The sequence below is a fragment of the Anser anser genome (assembly GCF_964211835.1).
Source record: "Anser anser genome assembly, chromosome: 4".
In the NCBI taxonomy this organism is placed as follows: domain Eukaryota; kingdom Metazoa; phylum Chordata; class Aves; order Anseriformes; family Anatidae; genus Anser; species Anser anser.
The window spans coordinates 31,689,133-31,715,260 of NC_139724.1; the positions used below are offsets into that span (position 1 = coordinate 31,689,133).

General features: G+C 39.7%; 1 protein-coding gene across 10 annotated transcripts in view; it reads right to left on the reverse strand.

Moving 5' to 3' along the window:
• LOC310898849 (uncharacterized protein) overlaps positions 1–26,128 on the reverse strand; it is a 283,775-nt gene that overhangs the window by 24,515 nt on the left and 233,132 nt on the right. For 9 of the 10 annotated variants that reach the window (XR_014583776.1, XR_014583777.1, XR_014583779.1 and 6 more), the window contains 5 exons: positions 4,063–4,145; positions 3,168–3,319; positions 2,789–2,881; positions 1,648–1,718; positions 1,253–1,430 (listed from right to left, as the gene is read on the reverse strand). The gene's annotated coding sequence lies outside the window, so the exon portion shown is untranslated. The remainder of the gene's footprint in view (positions 1–1,252; positions 1,431–1,647; positions 1,719–2,788; positions 2,882–3,167; positions 3,320–4,062; positions 4,146–26,128) is intronic. The other variant, XR_014583778.1, reaches the window with a different exon arrangement.

A 26,128-nucleotide genomic window follows, 5' to 3' on the forward strand; every position in this document is an offset into this window, starting at 1 on the left:
CAGTAAGTAATCCCACCTCTGAAGCCACCAGTCTGATGTCCATGAACACTGAAAATAAAGGATAAGATCTATTTTCTCCTTCAGTCCTGTTAATCGAGGCAAGATAGCCTTTACTATGAAGACTTGAAAGTCTACAAAATAGCAGCTGAGACAGTTTGGAAGGTATAATTTCTTTGTGCCCCAGGAATTATAAATATTAACACATTTTTTGGATCTAGCCTTGGTTATGACATTCTGAGATTTTGTCTAAGAAAGAATTTTTTATTCCTCGGGAGTGTCTTTACACTGTTATTAAATGTGTTCAATTTCACAGGTAGTTGCAATAGTAGGAATTTGGATTGAAAACTTGAATGAAAATACTTGTTAAAAAAAAACCTTTTGTTTAAAAGAAAAGTAAAATGCAAGACTTAGATGCCTAATGTCAGAGTGAAATGGAATTTAGGTGTTTGAATCCAAAACTGAAACTTTTCAAAAACCGTAATAACTGCGCTTTATCCTGGAACCTGAAATGCTGCAGTCCTTAGCTCTCCCCTTCAAAGTTCTTGTCTGAATTTTGGCCTTTGAATGTTTCCACATGCATCTCATTTTGCTAAGGACTGAGTTTCCCAATAGAGGGGGGGAAAAAGAACAGACGGTAAATTGTGAATTATATAGCATGTAGATATTGAAGTTCAAGGCAGTAAAACCAGCAGAAATGTAAAAACAGTAACTAATCTTCTATGTGTTTAAGCAACCAGAAGTCAACACACACCTGTATTTTTACTAGCAAAGCAAAAATGATGACTAAAATTATTCCATAATTGAGTACTGCCAAAAACACTGATATACTTTGCTACTCACCTTTTTGATTATTCCACATATGATTTGGGATTCACAAATAAGTTTTCCCTGAATCTAAAACCCTGAAAGTTTGATTTGGTGCCTGTGGTCAGACCACAGATAGTGTTGTGCAAGAAATCAGGCCGGGGGAGGATATTCTCTGTTTCTGCTTTTGAGACAGTGTCTTTGCAACAGTGAATGTTAGATGTATACAGTCTGAGAAAAAACAAGTATTGGAAACAGTGATAAATTGTCATCCAGGACCAGCAGTACTGAAAGTTCTAGTTTTCAGTTCCTGCTCTCAACACTAAATATATTACTTCAGCTACTGTTTAAACTAAGATGCTGACATAGCATGGGATATAGGAATCAGAGACAGCTATTCTCCATTCCAGACAGATGACAACCACTAAGCTAGTAAATTGTCACATACCTTCTGATGATCTCTCTTGGGTTTACCGATTAATGATTTTTTCCACCCTGCAGGCTGGCACAGCTTCCACATGAGTAAAAAGGGGCTGAATTCCTACTTTCCAGGACAGCTTGTAGTCTTCTGACTCCACCATTCTTCAGGTTTAGGAGAAAATTTGCTCACCTGCTGGACAGGCAGCCTAAGCAGATGGCAGTTAGATACAGAACAGATTTTCATTCTTCCTTCAGAAATAAGTTTGAGAATAATTTACAAAAAGAGTGTTCTAGATTGTGGATTCTAAGTGAAAAGAGATGCCTAAGCCCAGGAGAACAGAAGGATTACATGCAAAGAAATAATGGGGACAGCTTATTAACTGACTGTATTGAAAACTAAAGTTTTGGATTACCAAATCTTACCTATACTCCCCATGGCGTACAGGTCTGAAGTTAGTCTTTGAAGGACAGTGTTATCACATCAAAATTTCTATCTAGAGCAACAGAGAAATTCTTAAATTACCTCTTAGTTTCTTTGAAGCCATGTAAGGTACAATCTTAGATATTCTTGAACAATTCTAATCCATTTCCCATGTTCGCTTTCTCACGTGCTATAAAATAAAGCTTAAGAATGAAATCTTAGGTACAGGGTGTCTTTTAGTCTCTCTCTCTCTCTCAAAAAAATCTAAGAGAAACTAGAGTCTTGAAAGTTCTAAGGCAAACAGTACATTGAAATCAGACCAAACAAATTGCTATAATAGAAAAACTCAGCAATCTTTGCTACTGTATGAAATTAGCATATTTTTCTCTAGCTTCACATGATAACAGCTTTTTGTGTTCTGAGCTTTTTGTTCACACAAACGGCTATTCCCTTATTCTAGAAAAGGGAAGATGTTTTAAACAATAACAGCATTTCCAAAATAGCCATTTTAAAGAGGAATAAGTGAGCTTATTAGTTAAAATACAAGGTGAAGAGGGTACATCTTCTGTGCTCTCTGTGTGCCAAAATTTTCAGTAACAATAGCATTAAGCAAGATGGTCTTGGCAAAAGTAGGAATAAAAAAATTCTAGCACACAGTATTTCTTTTGTTTACTGTCAGTATCAGTCTAGAGAACAAAAAATGAGATGCCAGAGCTGCACCTACTTGTCTGCCAAGATGCAACGTACAAGGCTATACACTAAGTTCTTCCATGGGCATGTATTGCTATTGTCTCTCTCTCAAAACAAACAAAAAAAACCCCACACAATGAAAAGCAGAGAACATGTTTGAAATAAGGAAAAAAAAAAAAAAGTACTCAAATACCACTGCGCTTTCTGGCTCAAGTAATTAGTCAATAGTTAAGTTCTTCACCTCTTGGAGTAGTTAATAAGCAAGTTTGGTTATAATCCTAAATAGCAAGAATACACCCCTTTTCATTGCTTATTTTACAAAGAACAGATACAAGACCGGTCCGTTTCTCTAATCACAGATCAAAGTCTCTTTGTAGCTAACACTCTGGACTGGAAAACTCCCTCTCTCAGCTTCTTAATGGGGAACTAAACACTTCTCTGAGTCTCTCCTACCATTTCTGCACGGTCTCACAGCTGCAGGGTCCCAGCCTCTCTTTCTCCATTATCAGTAGGTGATTGCTGCTTCGCTTTGGAAGAGGGATATATCTGCATGATAATACATTATCATTAACCTGCAGAACTTAGCAGATGTAAGAGCAGACCAGTATAGAGAACGTCCCTAGACCTTTGCCTAGTGATAGGTAAATGGTTATAAATGGCTGGTTTACAAATAGATCCATAATTATAACACACTATTATAAATTATCTGCTACTACTTTAACTTTCAACCATATTGCCAGTCTGTTACTATGTTCAGATAGGGCACTTATTGTACAGGTTTCACTTGGTAATCAACAGCCACCTGCACCCTGTCAAATGAGATCAGACTTACCTGCAGGAATGGGGCCTCTTCGTTTCCAATGGTAAATTAATTCAAGCTGGCTGACTGGAAACATTGGACCCAGACGAAAGGCAGCAAGTGGCAGCAACCAAGGCTTGTCAGTCACGGCTCTTGGAGTTAAAGTACATTGCACTGTACTGAGGCTTGGAAAATAAAAACAGACAGCTTGCCTTAGATGTTAGTGCCTATTGAGCGGTGATAGGTGGCAGTCCTGCTATCTTTGAATGGAAATTAGTGTTATCTCCTCCATTATGTTACACTTCGCTAGCAGTTTACGTTAAGCTGCAGACTTAACAGGATAGCACAGACGGGAAGATGAAAAGTTGGAACACACTTCCCAGCAAAAATGAGTCCAATTGCAGTGGGAGCAGGAACACTTATCCTTTACTCCTCCTGAGCATAACAACATTGTACTGCAGCTGAGACCTGTGTTTTGCTGCCCCCAGGGCTCTAGATGGATGAGGAGCACTCCTGCTGTCCACTGAAGTCTAACCTGGGAAGTGAAAAAGTTAACTCCATCCCAGCCAGACCCCAAAAAGGGAGGGACAGACAAAGAGAAGAAGGACAGGAAGGAACAGCTTTCTAAAGTACTCCAGTTGCCTATGGGCTGGAAAGCCAGGCTCTAGGTTTTCCAGCATGTATTAAGACCCCCGGCACTAGTGTACCACAGTATTGTACTGGAGAGCTAGCACTGTGCGTAGTCGGAGATGTAGGCCAGAACTGGTTTCATGTAAGGAATAGATGAAAAGACAGTCTTTAAGCTTTTCTCTGTATAGCTTACTTTAGGACTGAAAGCAGAGCTTCAAGTGCAAAGCTGGAAGTAGAGGCAAGTGCTTTTAAGACCCAAAGATGAAGAAGTCATCCACTGACAAACCACTGTATGTACCTTAGCAGGATGGGGATCAGAATCAATTTCTCTGGAGTTTCTTGAAAGGCACAGGCTCTTCAGTGGGGCCACAAAACATTGGCCTGCAAATGGAAGAAAGATTTGGATCTCAGCAAGTTGGAAAGCATACCATTTTCTTTTTTTTTTTTTTTTTTTTCCCTCTCCCATAGATATGTCTGCAAGAAGACAGAATTAATTCTAAATTAGAATAGCTTCCCACCCCCCCAAGCTCCATGTCAGTTGTCTGAGTTCCAAACTCCTTGTTTCAGGGAAAATAAAAGTTGTTTCCATTTGCCTAAGTACATTTATCATAAAAAGTTTAGTTGCGATTTTTGTGGGTTTAAATAATAGGACTCAGCATCCTTGCCAAGACAGAAAGGAATGGCTCATGGTTAGGTGGCATGAGCAGGCACACGCGAGCATTCCCCTCAGTTCTACCAATACACATCTGATTTTACCATCTGTCTGCTGTTTTAACAGAGAGATTATCTTCAGTGACCAAAATGTACAACTGTTTGCGCAGCAACAATATACACAGATTATTTTTAGTTGAAACATGTGGCACTACTCATTGTGCAGCTGCTTTCATGCATTAATGCATTGTGATACAAAACCCTAACTGCAAGAACCCAAATTAATTGCAAGCAACGAGACATTTTGGACTGAAAACCCCTTTTGGCTACATTAGAATCGAGTTGTTGACTTTTCAAGCTAAAAGAGATATGAATCATGGAAAATATTTCATTCTTAACCCCTCAAAGTACCCAATATTCCTGAACTAATGCAAAATGCAGTTGTGTGTTGGCTTAGAAATTACAACTTCTCTGCCAAAGGTTAATTTAGACTATTCATCCAAGATTAGTTGCAAGTTTTTAAAACTGTAAATAAATTCTTGTTCCTAAACAGCACAGGTTTTCAAAGCAGGGAGTATAACCCACAGCCTATAAAAGGAAAAGATTTAAAGCAGAAATGGGACATTTGACTTCTGCATATTTGGAACATTTAATCACTCTCTTGGTTATATGGAATAAGTTAGACTGGCAGCTTTTTCTTCAGCTCCTTCTGAAAGTATATTTCTTTAATAGAGCTTTAATGCTTTGTAGGATGATTTAAAACCTAGTCCTGCATCTTTTACAGACAATTGTAGAACTCCTCTTTATTTCAGTAGGGAAGAAGCCCATACATTGTAAGTGCCTAAATCTATGGCCCATAACTTTTTCTCCCAATTGCGCAATAGTTGTATCTTTTCACATTCACATTACGAGTTATTAAAGAAAATAAAATAGGCACAAACCAATAATATTAGAATTAGTAGGACAACCTTAATATCTCATTCTACTAGATGTGGAGGGCTATACAAAACTTCAGCTGTTTTTAGCTGTAAGCACAGGAAAAAAAAGTCTAAGGTATTGAATGACTTTCTCAGCTCTTACGCTGCTATAAAGAAACACAGCTGGGGAGGCAAACTATAATTTCTTTATGAGACTTAGGTCTCAGATAGACAATCTTTGGCAGATTTGGCTGTGGCACTTCAAAAGGCTAGTGCTGTTGAGTCACCTCATACCGTCCTTTTGCTGAAGACAACTGCCCACACAAAATGACTGTGCTCCTGCATCTGCCTTACGTAGTATAGTTGTAGCACACATGTATATTCACTGCTAGCATCAGTTAATTATTCATGCTGCCTATTACAACATTAAAATAAACATACATATTGTTCTACTGACTCTACTGTAAGATTAGTTACCTGAGGAAAAAAAATGGACAAATCAGGTCATAAAACTCTCCAAACAGCCACACCCACATTAACCAGAGAACCTAGTGTAACTTCATCTCATTTTCACATTTCATTTCTACCTCTGAAATTTCAACAATTTTCTCTGTTGTTTCAAATGAGGGAGCAAACATTTTAATCCTGTTTAGATTGTAAGCAAAAGTGTGGTGTTTTTTTTTTTTTTTTTTTTTTTTTGCCTCTGACAGACCTACCTTGTAGTCATCAGTTTATTATTCACCTTGAGATGTAAATTTAAAGGTAAGGACAATATTACAATACTTGACGTAACTCTTGATGTCATTAGAACAAAATCCTCAAAGTTGAGGATCTTGTTATTTCTGTGAGGCTGCAAAGTCCACATCAGCTTACCACAGCCAGTGGTTTTGCCAGACGAGCCAAACCTAGCAAACTCTCAGCTTGTGCTATTTGCCTTGTAAAGGACTGGACCAGATTGTTCCCTTTTCCAATAGTTTGCATCCAACCTGCACTAAGATGCTGGAGTTTTGCTTTCTGCAGTGTGCAGAAACCAAACTGTGGGCCTAGGCTACTTAGTGAGGATCTATCCTGTTGCTGTCTAGGCTGGATGCTCTTTATCCTTTCTGATTGTCACTCTACCTTTTGTATCACACCTATGATTAACTCATCTAGGGTTCCTTGAGAAGGTACCAGCATGCTTTTGTTGACTGCAGTGCTCACATTAAGCAAATATTTACAACATTGCACCTGGTAGGGCACTGCATCCCTCAGAGATCATCTGGAGCCTGATATAAAACACAGCGATCAGCAGCAAATGCCTCTGGGTTTGATACTCTATCATAGCTCTTCCATCTGATATAACGTGATTTGGTTTAACAGCAAATCTACAAATTAACCGGGTAGGATAAGTCAGCTTGTAGATTCAGACACAAATTTCAACAAAAGCAGAAGTTAAAGTAACCTCATCATTGTCATGACATTGTCCTTGTTCTTTCTTATGCACAAAGCTAAGGGTTTGGTGACTCACGACATCCAGTTTCACATAGTTTAGCGGTCTTTCCTGATGGTTGCTGCTGAAAGCATCTCTCAAATGCTGACACAGCAGCTATCAGCATATTCACAGCCCCCCATGGCATGAATCCAGACATTTTCCATAACCAGCCTCTACCACTGCTTTGTATCTTTTGCACAGTGCTTAAGGGCATCTTCTAGAAACAGTCTGAGGCAGCTGTTAAGCAGATCAGTAACCCAAATACAAGTGTCACTTAAGTTTCTTACTGTTGTGTTTTTGTAGTGCTGTGAGGAAAGATATGGATAAACAACTACTCAGCCACCTACTTCATGCAGCACCACGCACTGCAATAAGCCAGTGTTCCTCATTGGAGAAATCTGCATGGAAGAAGGTGTTGTTTAGCCACACGTGTGATGGAAAGATTACCTGTAACATGACTGACTTTTACTGGGATGCAGGTTCTATGTCTGCAGTATGGTATACTGGGCACTAAACTGTAGGCAATTGCTCTTTAGCTAGCGAAATTTCAGTGAATGCTGGACTTTTGCAGGGAATCCTTTTCTGAGCAGCTGCTAACATTCTCTGTTCTAGCTTTTTGTTATTTGAGGTCTCTACCTGTATACAAAGTTACATATAACTGAAGGACTGACTGCGTTGTTTTTTTTTCCTTCTTTTTATTGACTTTTTCCAACTGCACAAATGTCTGCCTATTCAAACATGATAAAATGGATCAAGTGATGAAGATTGACAATTTTTATTGCTGACAATTTTTATTTTTATTTATCTCTTCCCCATTCAAAATGAAAAGGGAACTCAAGTTGAGGATGTCCCAGCCTTCCAAGCTAAGTAGAGAACAATCTCTGCATGAATGTCACGTACAATGTTACCTACCCACAGCTTTTCATTATCCATTTTCTTATGAGACTTTTTCACATCTAGCACATGCTGTGGTAGAAATACTGTAATTATGGAGTATACAAAGTAGGCCTAATTTCTCCTCCTGAATTCAGTGATTTCGTAACATGAAAGACCACCTTCAGAGCTGTCAGTACTGATAATGGAAGAGAAACGCTAATACTCAGAATGAACCTACTTGAGCTTTGATAGGATTAATATCAGCTGTCAGTCTGTCTGTTGCTCCTGCTTGTGTATCAGTACAAATTTGCACTACTATGCTAGCTAGTGCTGACCCTGCATGGGATCCTCTGCTACTTTCACTATAGTCATTTATAGTCAGGCTTTACAGAAAGGGTTGCTTGTTTGTTTGTGTTTGCTTCTCTCTCTTTTTTTTTTTTCTTTTGCATATTTTAGCCATTTTCACTGGGTGCAATGGTTTAGCTTGTAAGCTGAGACAGTACATGACTACCAGGGAGAATAATCATAGGAATATGAGACTGATAGAGATGCTAAGGTCAACTACCACTGTAGTTGACTGCAAGACCCATAAGATAAACTTTTCACTGGGCTGGTAAAGAGTTCCCTGTAACTTGCTGTTACTGACCTAATAGTTTTGGCAAAGCCCGCCAGCCAAACAGGAGGGCAAGAGGAGGAGAGGAAGTGCTGCATTTCCAGCACTGACTCCTTGGAAACCTTCTTGTCCTAGGAAACTGACCCTTTTTCTAGTGATGTTTGTATTACTATATTCCATAACCTATTATTAATACTACTGAAAAATGAGTTTTCAGCTGCCCTCAGGCATACTTACATTAAATAACACATACTGAAATTACATCCTGATAGTTACTTGGCTAACTGCGTTTTGTCCCAAACACTTAGTCAGTGCAAGAGCTCTGGTAGTCTAATCTGTAATACTGCTTTTAAATGGGAAACTATAAAATCCCCTTTTCTCTCTTTATTCCACGCATATGGTTGGAGTATTTTACTTGGATGATACCGTTCTTACTTGTCTTACCTTCAAAAAAAAAAAAAAGATGTTAAACATCTTCAAACCTTTCTGTACCTTAGATTCTTCAATGTATTTACCAACAGTTAAGCAGCTGTCCTCGCAGTTACCTTGTGATCCCTCCATTAACCCAGGTCCACCTTCTGTTGTTTGTACAGAAACAATTACCGGCAGTGGTTTTACACTATAGATCCTGCTTTATTGGATGCTTATTTCCAATGCCTCTTGGCCACATCATTTAAGACTGCAATAGTTCCCCTCTCTTATTCCCCTCTAAACAAATGTAAGACCTCAAATTAGACATACTGTGATAATGTAAGCTATAATGGAGAAGCAGGGATCACAAAGAGAACTTAGCGGTTGAATAATCTGATTTGTCAGCATTACTTTGGTACACACAGGATGTCCTAAAGCACAGTGATTATTAAAATACAGAGACAACTACATCCACTGGCATAAAACTCATTAGCAAAAGGAATTTCCAGGAGCAATTATTGTGTAAGTATTGCCCAAATGTGCATTAAACAATCAATTCCACTGTTAAATTTGTGTTCTATGAGAGTCAGCTAAAGTGGTTCAGGACAGGCCTCATACGTAGTATGCTTAGTCACATCTTTTGTATTAATTACTTTTGCCAACTTTTAACTTACTTGCATGATGTTGCATAGCAACAGGTTATTCTGTTATTTGTTTTCTCTTCATTTTAAAATAGATAAAAGCAGTACAATCTAATGTTTCTGACTAAAAAGCCTGTTATCTGATGATCTCACGTATATTCAGAAGAGAATAAAACACTTTTCCAGACTTGTGTTATCTACATATTTCTTTTTGCTAAATGCCTGTTCCTCTACCGATCTGCAATAATGCTTTGTGACTTACTAAGCATTAGGTCACCATGACTGAGCCACATTAAGCAGACTTCAGGTGGGACTGAATCACAGTGTGTAAGTGCAGAAATCTAGGGCAGTTTTTGTACTTTACATAAATTTGTTCTTTTTCCTGTGTGTAGCTGAAGGCTTAAAGCTTCTAAAATGACCGCTGCCCTTAAGGCCTTTCCCTCAGTGTCACAGTATTTTACAGTACTTGTTATTTCCTACACAATAACAAGCTTCAACAATCTCTTACTTTCCTGGTTTCTTAATTTCCATTCATTCTCTTCAATTAGCAGATTTTAAGCACTATTACCAGCAAATTCCTTTGGTTACACATTCAGCAGCCAAGTACTACACTTTTTCTGATCCACTGCAAATACAAAGTGCACTCTACAAAATGGAAAGCACAAGGACTCTGGAGGAAAACCAACCAATAAACAAACCCCAAACAACCCAAACTTCCTGCTATGTCCAGGCTCAGTGGCAGCAGTTAAAGTTGCAGCTCCTACAACAAAAGCTGTCCTGAGCAATTCTGGACAGGCTTCCAGGAGGGAAAGGGGCATACTAGCAACTTGACTTCAGAGATCACAGAGCTTATTTAAAAGTTATTGGCTACTGCTAATAAAGGTATTTGATATGTGTATTTTATGGAGTTGTAAAAACACAGATTTAGACAATTTCTTTTATTACTACTATTTCCAGAAAGAATATAATCATGCAGGTTGTAGGAAAGGGTCTGGCATATAGAATCATAGAATCATTTAGGTTGGAAAAGACCTTCAAAATGATCAGCTCCATCCACCCAACATTATAAGTCCAGTGCTAAAGAAAGTCCCTAAGCACCACATCCACATGTCTATTAAATAACTCCATGGGTGGCAACTCCACCACCTCTCTGGGCAGCCTGTTCCAATGCCTAGCCACTCTTTCTGTGAAAAAATTCTTCCTGATACCATTCTAAATCTCCCCTGGCACAAATCAAGGCTATTGCAACAAGATGCAGAATAGTCTACTTCATAAACCTCTACCTTCTTTCAGGGCCTTATCCTCACTTATAAACACTGGTGCTGGTACGTTCTGTAACTGAACCAACAAAAATGGGTACTGGGACAATCCATGATAAAACCATACTTCACTCAGAATATGAATGAGGCAGATTTTCCAAATGAAGATGTTGAGTCAGACTTGGAAAAACTGACTCTGCCAGCTTCTCTTCTGATAAAAGGCCTAAAGACAAGATTAAAAATTCTGGGTTTGCATATTGGCCTTAAGAAATTGTATTTTCTGTTCTAGAGCAAACTGTGGTAGTATTGCTATCCACCAACTTTAATTTTACTTTAAATCTTTCAATATTAGGGATACCAAAGAAAGCGGAGCGTTGCTCTGTGTTTGGGCTTTTGAACGAACCATGAGAACTGACACAGTATCACCACCTTCATTTTCCCTGTTTTCAAAATGCCTGGTAAATTAGTTCTCCTTGTTTGTACTCAGAATCTTGAATACTAGTAGGGCTGTCTTCATTGATAAAAATCAGCATCTTAAAGTATGTTATAAAGATATGTAAAAAAATTAGTTCTTCCATAGTGTCTATGTTCACTTTAGAGCTTGTCATGCAACAGATCCAACGATATGATATAGCACATACTAATCCATCCAAAACATACTCTTCCAAGGGTGACCTAATGCAGAAATGGCTACACAGCATCCCTCCCAGTCCTGTGCTACATGACAGCAACAATTAGCAGCTGCTGCATGCATCGGGCCTGCATTTCTCACCCTCACATAACCTTAAATCCTTTCTCTTTCATTTCTAGCACTGCATCTGCTACTTAATAACATGGGTGCAGGATAGGATGATGATTTAGCTAACCCTATGCAAATTTGGTTGGTAGCACAGAATATGATCTGTGATCCAAAGCAAGGATTTTGCCAGCTGTCATTACTACTAACATTTTGAGCTTTACTGTACAATGTTATCTGGAACACTGAATATTGCTTAAGTCCTTTCCACTCTCTTATCCCACAGGGAAGTTTCCGTGCTCTAGGCATGTGATTCCCCCCCACCCCCCAAAGTAAACATGAAGCTGTTATAATTGAGAAAGAGCATTTTCAAAAATAATCTTTTTCATTCACAGAAAATTGCCTTAGGAGCATATAAAACCAAACAGCCCTCTCTCTCCTGCCCCTTTCAGTTGCTACTTCAGCAGGTCGATACACGCCCCATTTTTGAATACTCTTCCCAGGGCTAGAAGGAGAGGAGAGAGAATAAGCTGATGTAGCCAGTCATTTTTCAGGGATTAGAGACATTTTTGGCTTTCAGTGAGATGTCAGATGAGGGGCAACACATTTTTTACCATAATCCTGGAAGTTTTTACACAATAGCTTCCAAGCTTGTTGGCTTTTTCAAAGCACAACAATGATACCAGCTGTTTATCCTTCACTCCTGAGCCTTATTTTCCAAGGGGCCACTTTGCCTGCTCTGTTCCTCTGTGTCTCATACCTCCCGCCAAAAACAGCAACTCCACAGGACCATGAAGCATGGCCCATCCACTGGAGAGGTAGAGAACAGGAATCTTCTACTTTTCAAAATTGCCTTTTCCGTTCTTGGTTACTGAGTCTGTCCAACTCTTTACAGTTTTAAGAAGAGCTTGTAGCAGATAACATTTTAAGGATGTCCTTTTTCCTATGCTCCTTTCTGAAGCAAAATCTAACCAGTTTTCCATTTTGAGAATCATATTAACAACTTCAGAACTGTTGTGAAATCTACAGCATAGTTTCATTTTCTGGGAAATTTATTAAAAAAATAAAAATTCAACTTGGTAAAGTTGAATGGTGCAGATTTATCATGTGAAAAATAAATAAATAATTAAGCCCAGAATTGCACAGCAAACTGACAACGAATTTCCCTTATTACTTGCAATCCATGTTCTTGTTTTTATACTTTTGGTCTAATCTTTTCGATGCAGGGGACTTCCACCCTCTCCTGTCAACTTCTTTCTCTCCTCTGTTTCCCGTCAATCTCACTGTTACATTCGTTTTGGGGATTTCCAAAGCTTCACTACCAAGTTTGCTGACTGTAAAAGCTGACTGTCTTCAGCTTTCCTGTACTGCACAGAGCTTACAGCGCCCTTTTGCTTCTAGATGTTCCCATCTCTAATACCCAAGTTTAGTATATAGTCTTCAGCAAGTGATTCAGTTCTTACAAAGTAAGGTTGAGGACTCTACGTATAAAAAAACACTCCAGAAAAGAAATAATGAGGTGTATTTGGAGATAAAAAAGTGTAAAAGAAAAACAGAGAAGGATTGAACTGTGAGACTACAGAGTTTAAAGTACTAATGCAGTACTGGCAGATTTAGAATAGTCTATTATCAGCAGACCAACACCATTTTTAAATGAAAGATGTATTCTAGCAGAGCACCAGGAATAAGTAAGGGGCCCAGAGGATAGCTGTACAACATCAGTCATTGACAAAGTATTAGAAAACCTAGATGGTATAACAGTAGAAACAAGCACCACTATTGTACTATTTTACTGTCACCTAACAAAAAAAAACAAACAACAACAAAAAAGAGATTAAGAGTTATTATATTCTTATACTGGTTGGTCATTATACAGGTCAGTAACACAAAGTCTGCTTCTGGCTGATCTTTCACCTGAGGAAGTCCCTCACAAGCTCTGTCTCAGGAACCCACACCAAGATGTATGGATTTCTCTGTATCGTCCTGCTGGTCAAAAATAAACTACCTAGTCAGAGCAGTTCAAAGCTCAACATACCAAATACTATGTCATAAACACTAATTGAACTGTAGTATCTTGATTTATAGCAATATCCTACCTACAGATTTATGAAACCACCTCACACTGGTGATTCTTCCCAAATTTAGCAATAGAGAACATGGTAACAGTCCCCGTTGGCTTCAACAGAAAGAGGTCTCAACTCAGATTAAGAACCAGGTTTGAATTTTACTATGTCATCTGCTTCCTGAAGAGTTCACATTTACATAGACTCAGCAATATTCATACACTCTTGCAGTTTACCTTTTGGCAATTATTTCTTTACTAGGTGACATCAGTGGAAATCCAGACTGCGGTAACATGCATAATTAAAAACTTCAGAAGAGGGAGGGAACCAAAGTGATGCATTTCTTGACAAAATCCACTAACATTTTCCAATAGGATTGAAGCACATATTGAAAGACCATGACGTGTCTATCAGGAGCTTTCAATATACATTATTGCTTAATCTGTATCAGATTGCCCACATGGCTTTCTGTGCCACAAATATTGTTCCTTAAATAAAAGTCAAGGCTCAGAAGATGCTGTCTTATGAAATTTAACTCTGCCACACAGGCATCACAGACCTTCAGGAAAACCAGTGCCCTTCCAAGATGCCATCTAACCATGAAGGAGCTGATCAGGTACTGCTAGTGTCCCACAGCTCCTGCTACCTCAAGACCCCTTCATGCTGCATCTCTTAAGGTTTGGAAGGGCTTATGCAAGGGAGGTGCTCCTCTGCTATCTTACTGGGGTTATTTCTTGCACCCAGACATATCAAAGCTGGCTGTACTTCCCTCCCTCCCCCCATGAAGAGATTGGTAACAAAGAAGCAGCAGGCTACATACGTTAAGACACAGCCTGGAATATAAACCTAGGCTCAATTCCCTGTTCCATATAGATCACTGCAGAGAATAGATTTATACCTCTCCCCCCCCTCCCCATCAAAATAAAATGATTTTGACTCATTTAGCTTTGGCACAGGCAACATAAAAACTGGTGCAATGAATATCACTATGTTCACAGACTTAGAAGCAGAAGAACCTTTGGAAAAAGCAAAGGATACGTAAAGGAAAGAGATGCATCTTTCACCATGTGCATGGTCTTAAGACTTCCCCTGGTACCACGCTCTTATGTAGCTGTAGACAATACCTCTTATATACAAAGGTAGCTGTAAAATCTTGATCTTACACACACACACAAACACACCCCTTAATTTTGACACTTCTTAATTCCTAGTCCCTGATGTTCAGAAGGCCTGGCATTAAATACAATTTTTTCATGTGTATGACCTTGGTGTCCAGCAAGCTATTTCTAAGCAGAAAAATCTTGCATCCCCATAAAACATAACAGAGCAATTCCTTAGACTGCCTATAAAATTTGCTCCAGTACCTTCAGGATGAATGAAAAGCTATCAAGTTATTATTTCAGGCATTGTTCCTATGGGATATGATTCTCATTTACTGGCACAGCAGTACAGCTCTATGGATTTCAGTGCAGTACTTACCTGTACTACCAGCAGAGCTGTCTCGCTTTTATCAGCATAGTTATCAGACTAAAGTAAACATAGATCAATAGCAAGATTATATACTTGGATGTATCCAAGGACTTGCCAAATCATCTTGACACAGTTCTGCGCTTATGTGATTGAACTATGGAGTCTCAAGTTGTCATAGTATATAAAGTCCTTTAAATAAAGAGAACATAACTGCAGCAAAATCAGAACATCTATATACACCCATAAAATTGGAGCTATTTCCATGTGTCTACAAATTCAGAATCCAAAACTTTCAAGCTTTTTTCCCCCCCCCCCCTCCAGTGTAGAAATGTTTTCTTTCCCTCCAAGAAGCAAGGGGAGCATTTCAGCTGGGTTGCGTGGAGCAGCCTGTAAGACCTTTCCAAGTTTCCTAGAAACTTAACCACCCAGTTGGTCAGACCTCCTCCAGGCAAAAGGGCATCTCACTTAACATTTCTGATGGTGAGTGAAGATAACAATTCTGGTGCAGTATTGTGCCCTCTTCCCTCTGGACAAATGTAACTCTGAGCCAGTTTAAAATGCAGAAAACATTTACTCTGGCCACCCCACTCTGTGCTCCCTCTTTCTTTCACAGATTTCTAGGTTGGAAGAGACCTCAAGATCATCGAGTCCAACCTCCGACCTAACACTAAGTACTCCACTGAACCATATCGCTAAGCTCTACATCTAAACGTCTTTTAAAGACCTCCAGGGGTGGTAACTCCACCACCTCCCTGGGCAGCCCGTTCCAATGCTTAATAACCCTTTCGGTAAAGAAGTACTTCCTAACATCCAACCTAAAACTCCCCTGTCGCAACTTTCGCCCATTCCCCCTCGTCCTGTCACCAGGCATGTAGGAGAACAGACCAACCCCCACCTCTTTACAGCCTCCTTTAAGGTAACTGTAGAGAGCGATAAGGTCGCCCCTGAGCCTCCTCTTCTCCAGGCTGAACAAGCCCAGCTCCCTCAGCCGCTCCTCGTAAGACTTGTTCTCCAGACCCCTCACCAGCTTGGTCGCCCTTCTCTGGACTCGCTCGAGCACGTCCATGTCCTTCCTGTAGCGAGGGGCCCAAAACTGAACACAGTACTCAAGGTGCGGCCTCACCAGAGCCGAGTACAGGGGCACAATCACTTCCCTAGACCTGCTGGCCACACTGCTTCTTATGCAGGCCAGGATGCTGTTGGCCTTCTTGGCCACCTGGGCACACTGCTGGCTCATAGTCAGCCGACTATCAACCAATACTCCCAGGTCCCTCTCGGCCAGGCAGCTTTCCAGCCACTCATCTCCCAGCCTGTAGCTCTGCTTGGGGTTGTTGCGCCCCAGGTGCAGGACCCGGCACTTGGCCTTGTTGAACTTCATACAGTTGACCTCAGCCCATCGCTCCAGCCTATCCAGATCCTCCTGCAGAGCCTTCCTGCCCTCGAGCAGATCAACACACGCACTTAGCTTGGTGTCATCTGCAAACTTACTGAGGGTGCACTGGATGCCCTCATCCAGATCATCGATAAAGATATTGAAGAGGACCGGCCCCAGTACCGAGCCCTGGGGGACACCACTAGTGACCGGCCTCCAACCAGATTTGACTCCATTCACCACAACTCTCTGGGCCCGGCTATCCAGCCAGTTTCTAACCCAGCGAAGCGTACGCCAGTCCAAGCCCCGAGCAGCCAGTTTCTTGAGGAGAATGTTGTGGGGAACGGTGTCAAAAGCCTTACTGAGGTCAAGGTAAACCACATCCACAGCCTTTCCCTCATCCACCAAGCGCGTCACTTGGTCATAGAAGGAGATCAGGTTCGTCAAGCAGGACCTGCCTTTCATAAACCCATGCTGACTGGGCCTGATCGCCTGCTTGCCCTGCAAGTGCCGCGTGATGACCCTCAAGATAATCTGCTCCATGAGCTTCCCTGGCACTGAGGTCAAACTGACAGGCCTATAGTTCCCCGAACTTTGACAGGGAGAGGTCTGCACAGCTACAGCTTCTATCAGAAACCCAGTTTCTTCCTGCTGATTCTCTTCTATCTAAGAAATATAGAAACAGAAGACTTTTCCTGTTTGTATTGATTCTGTGAGCCCTACTTTCTGTGAGGATGTAATCACAAAGGACAACACAAAACTTAGCTGTTTATGTGTTTAGCTTAGTTTCAATACAAATAAATGCAAGTATTTCTTTCCAGTGACCTCATGCCTTTAAACCAAGTTTTTACTCAGACTTGTAGTTATACACTAACCTTGATGAGCTGTTTTGATAAGGAAAGTAACACTGTCAGACACTATTGTAAAATGTTCTTTCTACTGTAGCAGTTTAGGGTCACCCTGAAGAGATGGGTGTGCAAACTTTTTAACAGTCATCTGTTTACCTGAAAGAGTTTACCACAGATTTTTTTTCCCCCTTTCTCCCTTCCCCTCCTCCCTCCATCCCCTTCTAATAGCCTCATTGCAGAGGATAATGATGAAAGCAATACTTGGAATAAAAAAAGCATTATTACCCTAAACCCTGAAATGTAACTCATGCCTTCTAAGGCCCAAAGCATGCCTTCAAGAAAAAAACTATAAGATAGGAAGGAATACAACTCAAAATCTATCATATATGCTAATGCACAGAAGTACTGAACATCTAGCATAAGCCAAAATAAAAATAATAAAGAAAAATGTGGCTTAGTTGCTAGGCCACAGGTCCAGATAGCAATGTGCAGCTTTTGCATGTGAAATATTCTTAGAAAAGGAGAGGGGTTTTATTCCATGCATCCCAGTTCTTTTATTAGTACACTTAACTCATGTATTAGATATATGCAGGATTTTTTAAAACCTAATATTTGCCAGAATATTTATCATGTATAATTTAGCCATCAAGAAACAGAATCAGACTGTGCATTATGAATACTCTTGGCAGCTTGTTCATGTAAGAATTAAAGAAGACAAAAAGGTAGCAAGAAACTGAGGGGGAAAGGAATGAATTATGACTATTTTTTTCAAGGCAAGAATTTCTAAATCAGCTCCACTTTTTAAAATAGTCCTATGAATATGCAATATCCAATCTGGAACAAGACAAAAATTTCTCCAAAGGAATGCAAGTAGGCAACTGCTTAGGAGTAGTCAGGAAGTCTATTTTAGCTGATCCAAAGCAAGCTTTATAGTCTGCTTTCTCCATTAAATCCCACCACACCACCATTTTTTTTTTTTTAACAATTGTCTTTATTTTACTTTCTTTCAGTTAAAATAAAAGATTGCCAAAGAAAATTTATGATTTTATGTAGGTTTTATAGGCTGTAGAGAAATTCTGAGGTACTCTCCTGAGAGGGAGTCTTTTCAAAGCCTAACAGTAAACAATATTCAATACTTTCCAATCCCATGTTTTGCTAATCCTTGATAAAACCAGACAAAACTAAAAATTGAGAGAAGAAAGAATAACAGCATGATATATTTGTTAATGTGTGATATTTAAAACTGTTTTATATAACTTGTCACACTGAGAGATCCTGTGATGCAGCTGCATCTATGAAGTTCAGTGGCTTTGCATTCATATCTACCAGGGGCAAACAGCCTGGCTGCTGAAGCAATCACTGGCCTTCCTAATGTTTTGAACATAAGAAACTGGCACCCCCCACACCAAAATATAATAAAAAAAATCTCACTACAAGTCTGGAAAAATGAAAGTCGGGAATAGTTACAGTACTGTATAGGCCCACAGAAGATTTACTAGTGAGCACTAAATCATTATGCAAGTAGTGTTCAAAGCATGTACACTGCCCTGGGGTTCAGCATATATCTTAAAAGTAGAAAATGTACAGTAAGTCATGGCAAATCTACAGTTTGGCTACACAGAGGCTCAAACACTGACTTCTCCTACTTGGATGCACCTGATAGTAGGAACCAGCAGTAGCTGCTCCCTGAGAGCGTGTGCTCGAGGTAATCATAACGCAGCTGCCTGCACTTCCTGACCACAAGGAAAACCAAATTGCACTGCTGGCAGAAATTCCTGTATCAGGTGCACGCACGTCTGCTGTGTCCAGGGAGAGGGCTCAGCTTTTTATTGGCTTGCCTGCTGCGGCTAGCACTGGGAGGAGTGCATAATTTACTTCTTTTTTAAACCTTTATAGCAGCTCCCACTGCTCTGCCCTCTCACAGAAATATACCCACCTCTGTCCTGTATCGATTTAAAACTTGGACTCACCAGCTCCTGGTGGATGCACACACACTCATATCCTCCCCTTTTTACCGTGGTGTAATAACTGACCTAAAGGGAGAGGAGGAGCGCACTGCTTATAGTGACAACAGAGGAGATTGGGGCAACCCAGGGAAAAGTAGAATGTAACACACAGAGAAGGTGGAGAGAGTGGATTGCACAGTCACGGGCTGCAGCTACATAATCACTGAGAGAGATTTTCCTGAGGAGAACACCCGCTGTGCACATACCTTTTGATGCAAGGAGGGGAAATGTATGTAACCATAATTATGTGAAAATGGCACACAGGTAGAGGTGAGATACTGGTGTACAGAAATCCAATATGTAGATCCACTTGGTTCTTTATAGTACAGATTTTGAACATTCAGCCTAGCAGTTTAGCAGTGATTCAGACTTTACAGAGATAATAAGATGGCAGGACAGTAGGAATACTTGGCATTCACAGAGAATTAAAAAAATCTATTTTGTATGATTACACAAATATATGAACAACTTAAGGTACACAGAACAAAAACAAACAAACAAACCAAAAAAAAAAAAAAACAACTACCCAAAACTAATAAACTGCTCCAATGACAACTCTTTTATCAGCTTTCTCAGAGCACTTGTTTGCATTTCTAGTGCCATCAGTGATGATGACAATTAATAAATTATCTTCAAACCAGGAGCTATTTAATGCGAAAGCACTGGACAGCAAGCACAGCTGCTCAAAGTTGCTTTTTTTTCCTTTTCTGAACTAGAACACACTGCTGACAAGCAGAGCAACCAGAAATGCTATAATATTAAAACTCGGATATTTCTCATCTCTCTTTGAAAGATGAAGCATCCAGTCATAATGGTGGGCTATAAAGAAAGGGCTGAAAGCCATGTTTTCTAAGTGGTCTGGAGGAGATATATACCATAGAAGCAGCTTGCAGTTGAGCATCTTACTCCCTTCGGATGTTAAAAAAAAAAAAAAAAAGCAGCCTAGACGTCATCTCAGCAGCAACCTCTTGGAGGCTTGCATGACAACCCAACCCCTATGCCAAGAAATTATAATTGTCCCTTCTGGAACTCAGTAATCCCAAACATACTCAATATGGCAGGTAAACCAAAAAGGGGAGGGTGGGAGGTGTTGTGTACGGTACCACAATGTGAAGGATGTCCCCGGGACTTCCTTTACATCTTGTGAGCTGTAAAGGTGCCATGATACATTTCAACTAAAATCATAATGGAATCCCCTGCATTTTAAGATCTTTGTACTCACACCTGCCATCAGCAAGCAGAATCCCAGTTTGGGGCACAAGCACTTCTCCCTCCCAGTCTTCCCACTTGTTTTGTTTCCCACTCCTTTTACAAGCCCCAGCTCTCCTGGGGGCTCCACTGGAAGAGAGGGAGACCTGACTCCAGCTCATTTATTCACAGAGCAGTCTGAATTCATCCTTGGAAGTGCAGCCTGATTCCACCTCCTCAGAAATACTCGTGTCCCATGGCTGTATGAGGTGTGGTCATCTGCCACCCTCAAACAGATGTTTCACTAAGCTCTAAACAAATCATTAGCCTGCAGTGAGATAAAATGCTCTTTCCTGCACCACGCAGCAGCATTCAGGTTTTAGGGTGAAGGCTTTCCACACAATTAATCATGGGAGCATATATACTGAATCATATTTCATACAAGTTTATGAACAGGATCGATGCACCCAGTTTACTACAGAATGTTGATTGATTTTTGTTTGGTTTCAGTTACTGAGAGGCAGTTTGGTCTTTGAAGGACAATTTACCAATGACTTTTTTGAATAATGGCCTAAATATGAAATCCCTCAAGAAGGGCATATTTTAACCTTCACTTTCCTGCCCAATGAAACAATCAGCAAATAGTTGAGCAAGATGAGGTTTATCCATATTAAGTGAGAGGGAAGCTAGGCCCTTTCACTTTAAAATTAGCAGGAAATATTGAGCTTGTTATGCAGTAGGGACTTTGATAGCCATAGTATTTTCCTTCTTATCACACCGCTATGGTTATGCTCATAGAATTTTATCTTTTTCATTGAGAAAGCAGTAAATATGAAACAGGCAGGGTTCTTCCTACATAATCATAACCTGGGGGCACGGCACAGCACAGGCAGGATCCTGTGCTGCTCATCCCTTCAGGCCTGGGGATACGAGTGGGGCAGGATAAGCACAGGAAGTTTATTTTAATTCCTCTCTAGGAGTAAGTTTTGCTTTTGTGACCATACAGAGTTACAAGAGCCACAGGTTACTGCTACTTTTGTGTCCAAAACTCTGTAAAAACTGCTTTCAGGAGGGGCACAGTTTACAAGCCATGGCTCTGCAGAGCAGACAACTGCTGGCCTCCAGCAATGGCACCACGGTGGGCCTGCAGTGCTTACGCGCTGCTTCGGACATCACCGAGAACTGCTCAGGTGCGTTCCCTGGTATTTGCCCTCCTTCCTTGCTGGACAACTAAGGCCATTTTCTGACCTGATCAGAAGCAACCAGAATGAAAAAAAATCTGCTTTTTAATTTTCTTATTCTCTTATCTCTCAGAGAGTTCAAAATTTGCATACTAATTATAAAAGAAAAAAACACCAATACTTTGTTCCATCTTGGCAAATATTCAGACATTTCAGTTTCTGTTTTTAGCTGTGCTGTACATACAACTCTTCTTCCACCATCAGAAAAGGTATAATAGTTTCTGGTTTAACTGACAAGAAAAAATACTATTAAAGAAAAGAAGCCATAAATAAAATTTTGCTATGACATAATTTTAAGGCAGGTTAGAAAAAGAGCAAGAGTTTCAACACGTTTCTGCACATACTTTGGCTCGTGTAACTAATAAATATACCCTAACTGGAAAGCAGGTTGCTTAACGTGCTTCTTCCTGACAGAATTTTTGTGTCAGACTGTATCAGGAATTTCCTTTGAAGGACCTTTCATAAATGGAACCATATCAGTTTGAGCTAATCCTTACATACCATGCTATGCTCACTGCACTCTGGAGGAAAAATTAAAATATCTAACTTCATACTGATATGGAATCACCTCTTGTTAATCTTGTCCTTGTGAAAGGACTCATTCCATTGATTTATGCAAATAGAGAATGTTAAACACACACACACACAGAGGTTTGTTAGTATTCCACTATATTTTATCAGTTTAACCTGTATATCCCTCTCCTCTCAAAGAGCTCTTAAGTTTTGGTTAGGAAGATGATTGGAAGTCTAACAGATCCTTTACAATTGTATGTTCATTGCATTCTCCAAACGTAGTTCTGTGCACCAGTCTGATTTTCTAAACTACTTAAAATAAAATTAGTTCTATTTTTGTTCTTAATGGGGCCAGGTGGTAAGAGAATAGGAAGCAAAGCCAAAAACAAAACAAAACACCACCACTAGTTTTGGCAGGTATATATATAATTAAGCATGCTCTGCTCAACAGTGCAAAGAGAAGTTAGTTCCTGGAAAATTTTGCTAGGAGGCATTATATACTATCTCCAAAATATGTGGGGTAAGGGCAGGCTGAGAGGGGAGTGATCCAAAGAGAGTCAGGGATTAGATTCCTGAGAGATAGCAAGAGTCATCTAGGGTTAATAAAACGAACAAAGGAAGGAGAAAACATTGCCTGTAATGAAGTCTATTGATTATGAAACTGCCTCCAAAGGGAGTGGTGTTTGCCTTTTGAGAATACAACCAAAGCACTAAAGACGGGCTTGTAAAAAGACACAGCTGTACTAACAGAGAAAGGGACTTGACCTAGGAGAGTTTTAGCTTTTTCTTTTTTTTTTTTTTTGAAATATGTGATGTGGTATTTAGGTATGAATGCATACTGTAATAAATGTTTTTACCTGTCTCTACACAAACATCGGTGTCATTCTCTGCAGCCTCCAGCTGATATCACGGTTTGCACGAACAAGCTACCCATCCCATTGGTCATGTCTGCAATAAGTGTAGACAAACCTGGTGTTCCACGCGCATTTTACTATGAGGAAATGTCACCATTATAGAAAGTTGCATTTTACTCTGAGTGCTCTAAATCACTGAACTGCAGGTGCCTATACTTGATTAATTTTGTCACAGGTTTCTTTAACCAGTCATGGAAATTACATTACTTATAGCAACGTTCAAGCCCACGCTGGCTGGAGGATACATCCATCTAAGCAAAACTAGTTGTTACTTCACTATACTCACAGATGCTTCGTCCACAGATCTATTTATTTATTTATTTATTTTAAGAGGGAACTAAGTTCTTGGCCCCATTGGGAAGTCCCGAAGATTAATTCTGTATTGCATAAGGCAATGGTGTGGGTTTCTTTTCTGCTTTACTAGTACTCACATGTAGGAATTCAAAGCACACAACATGCTTTTTGAAAAATTAATAGCTTTCTAGAGAGAAACTGCAATAGTTCTATTCCTTCCCTGATTCTACCCTCTCCCCTGACAAACTGTTTCAAGTCAACCCAATTCTTGACCCAAAAGATTGATTTGGGGTTTACTCAGGAAAGACTTTTTAGAATTTTAGCAGCCGTATGACCTAGTCCTGAACCAGAAACAGCATGTTATACACAGATAAAAAATACTGAAGAAAACAAAAACTAGCTTATTATCATTTTCATAAGATAATCAATGAGATTAAAAATCACATTTTGTCTCAATCACAAGCAATCACAGCAGGAAAAAAAAAGAATCTGAAATACACGTCGATACACCTCAAGTCTCGGAGAGCTTCCCAAAGTGGCAGCACATATAAGAACCTACAGGCCCAAATTCATTCCTAATATACCTGTGGTGACTTTGAGAAATCTTGATCAATCGTATTGGGTTGTATATTTGGTTACACTAGTCCAATGTCATCAGTTCTGGCTACCTTCTATAAGGTTTTGAGGGAGATCTCCTCCTCCACCCTCACTTGCATACGTATTGCATTATTAGTTTGCATCTAGAGTTTAAAATCAGTGGCTTGCTAAACCAATGTGGAAAAAACATCTGGTTCTGGAATCAGATTTAGGCTCTCCACATCAGCCACAGAAATTGTGATGATTTGCTACCAAAGCCTCAGAAATGAAGGCCTGTCTAATTGAAACATTTAGTATGGGGACATAATGTTCCTCTGTAGGCTGCTAGAAAGCATTTTAAAGAAAAGCTCCTGGCCTTGTTTCTGAAGAATTATAGCTGACCTTGTTGGTGTGCCGTGATTGTTGCATGGCCTGTCAGAGCTGAGAGAACTAGTAGGATTTTTACAGATTCTTGAGAAAAGTCAGTCAGAGAAACTGTTCATCTGAAGCTTATGAGGACAATACAATAGAGTAGCTATTGCAATAAAGTGACAACAAAAAAGGTGACGTTACAAAATAATTAAGCATCTCTAATTCTTGCAAAGAAAAAAATTAAACACGTACAACTCAGAATTTCAGTGTTGCCAGATAATTAACCCTTAAGTCAGAGGATGTTTGTACCTACCTTTAATAAAGTTTCACTTAACATCCCTAGAGAACTAAGTTATTTCCAAGATGGGACTTAGATATAACTCGTTGCCTCTCAGTCACTCGGTAACTCTCTACAAATATTGTGTAGCACTCAGTGGGATTCGGGCAAAATAAATCATAAAAGACATGAATTGTGCGACTATGAAGCATTCTAATCTCTTATGGCTTTAATCATAACAGGTGACCATTAAATTTCTGTGTTGGAAGTGCATATCTGATGATATTACACTGCATATTGACTCTGGCTGTTTGCTGGAGATAGAAGTGAAAGCCCTGGGGAGAGCTGGAGTGAACTAAGACCATGCAAAGTAATATTTAAACTGGAGTTGAGGGAGTTTCATATCTTGGTTAGTTATTGGGGATTGCACAGTATTAATTATTACTAAATGTAGCTATTTCATACACTATCTGAATAGAACCTCGTTGCATGGGTTCATTAGTTAACTCTTAGTTAATTTATACCTGAAGGAAGGGAGTCAGTCACTTTCACCACAATGTTTTCCCCAAAAAGTAAGATCTCTGTGCTTTAGTGATAGATTACATGGATTGAATATTGTCTTCTGAGCTAAAGAAAAGAAAGTTAACTTCTCTCAAGTTCCATCTGTAACTATAGCAGTTACAAGATTTTCTCATTTACACCCTAAAGAAGGGCAGAAAGAAGGACAGAACAAATCTCCTCCTGTTATTTATTATTCCCATTTTCCAAATAAGCACAGGTGGTGAGTGCTGGATTCAAGCACGCTCCTGCTTCAAGTCACATGTTCTTTTTTACATGTATCTGAGTAGAGTTAAATACGGCTAATACTTGAAGCACCACACCATGCCGGATCACCAAGAACACCTCACAACATACAACACCATACAACAGCAAACAGCATTTTCCCTGACTGAGGAAAGCAGACAAATCCTGCCTTTGTAAGAGATCAGGCCACGCAAGCCCAGCTGACAGGTGACGATACAGAAGCACATTACCAGAATGAAAGAGAGTTTTTGGAACTAGAAGGTAAGACTTACCAGTATTCCTGAGGAAAAAAAAACAAATCAAAAAATAATAATAAAAAAAGCCACGTCTAAACCTGGCAGTTAGTCATAACAGAGCATGCCTAGACTCCCTCCCTTATTCTGTGGTCTTTGTGGTACTTAAATATCCAAGGGGAGGATGATATCACAGTGGAAGCAGCTAATGTGTCCTTCTGTGCCTCTGTATAGGCAGACATTTGTAGAGTATTATTCTCTTGCAAAACTGATTTTTCTTTTTCCCCCTTCTAAATGTGTTCCACATTGAAAGAACAGTGCAGAGAGGCAGTGAAACTCTACTCACTAGCACCCAACTCAGGACAATAAATTAGCCTTCAACCTCTACAGTTCCTTAGCTATTCAACAACATTGTTCTTTTAAAAAAGAAGAAGAAAGAAACAAACAGCAACCCAAGATACAAACTTTAAAAAAAAAAAATCATGGTATTTTCCCTCCTTTTTATTGCCCAACATCATAAGCAAGACAACTACTAGTTAAGTCAGACTTGGTAACTAGATGTACTATGTTTGAAAATATACCCAACCTAACATTAAAAGCAAACTCTGCAGCAGCTGC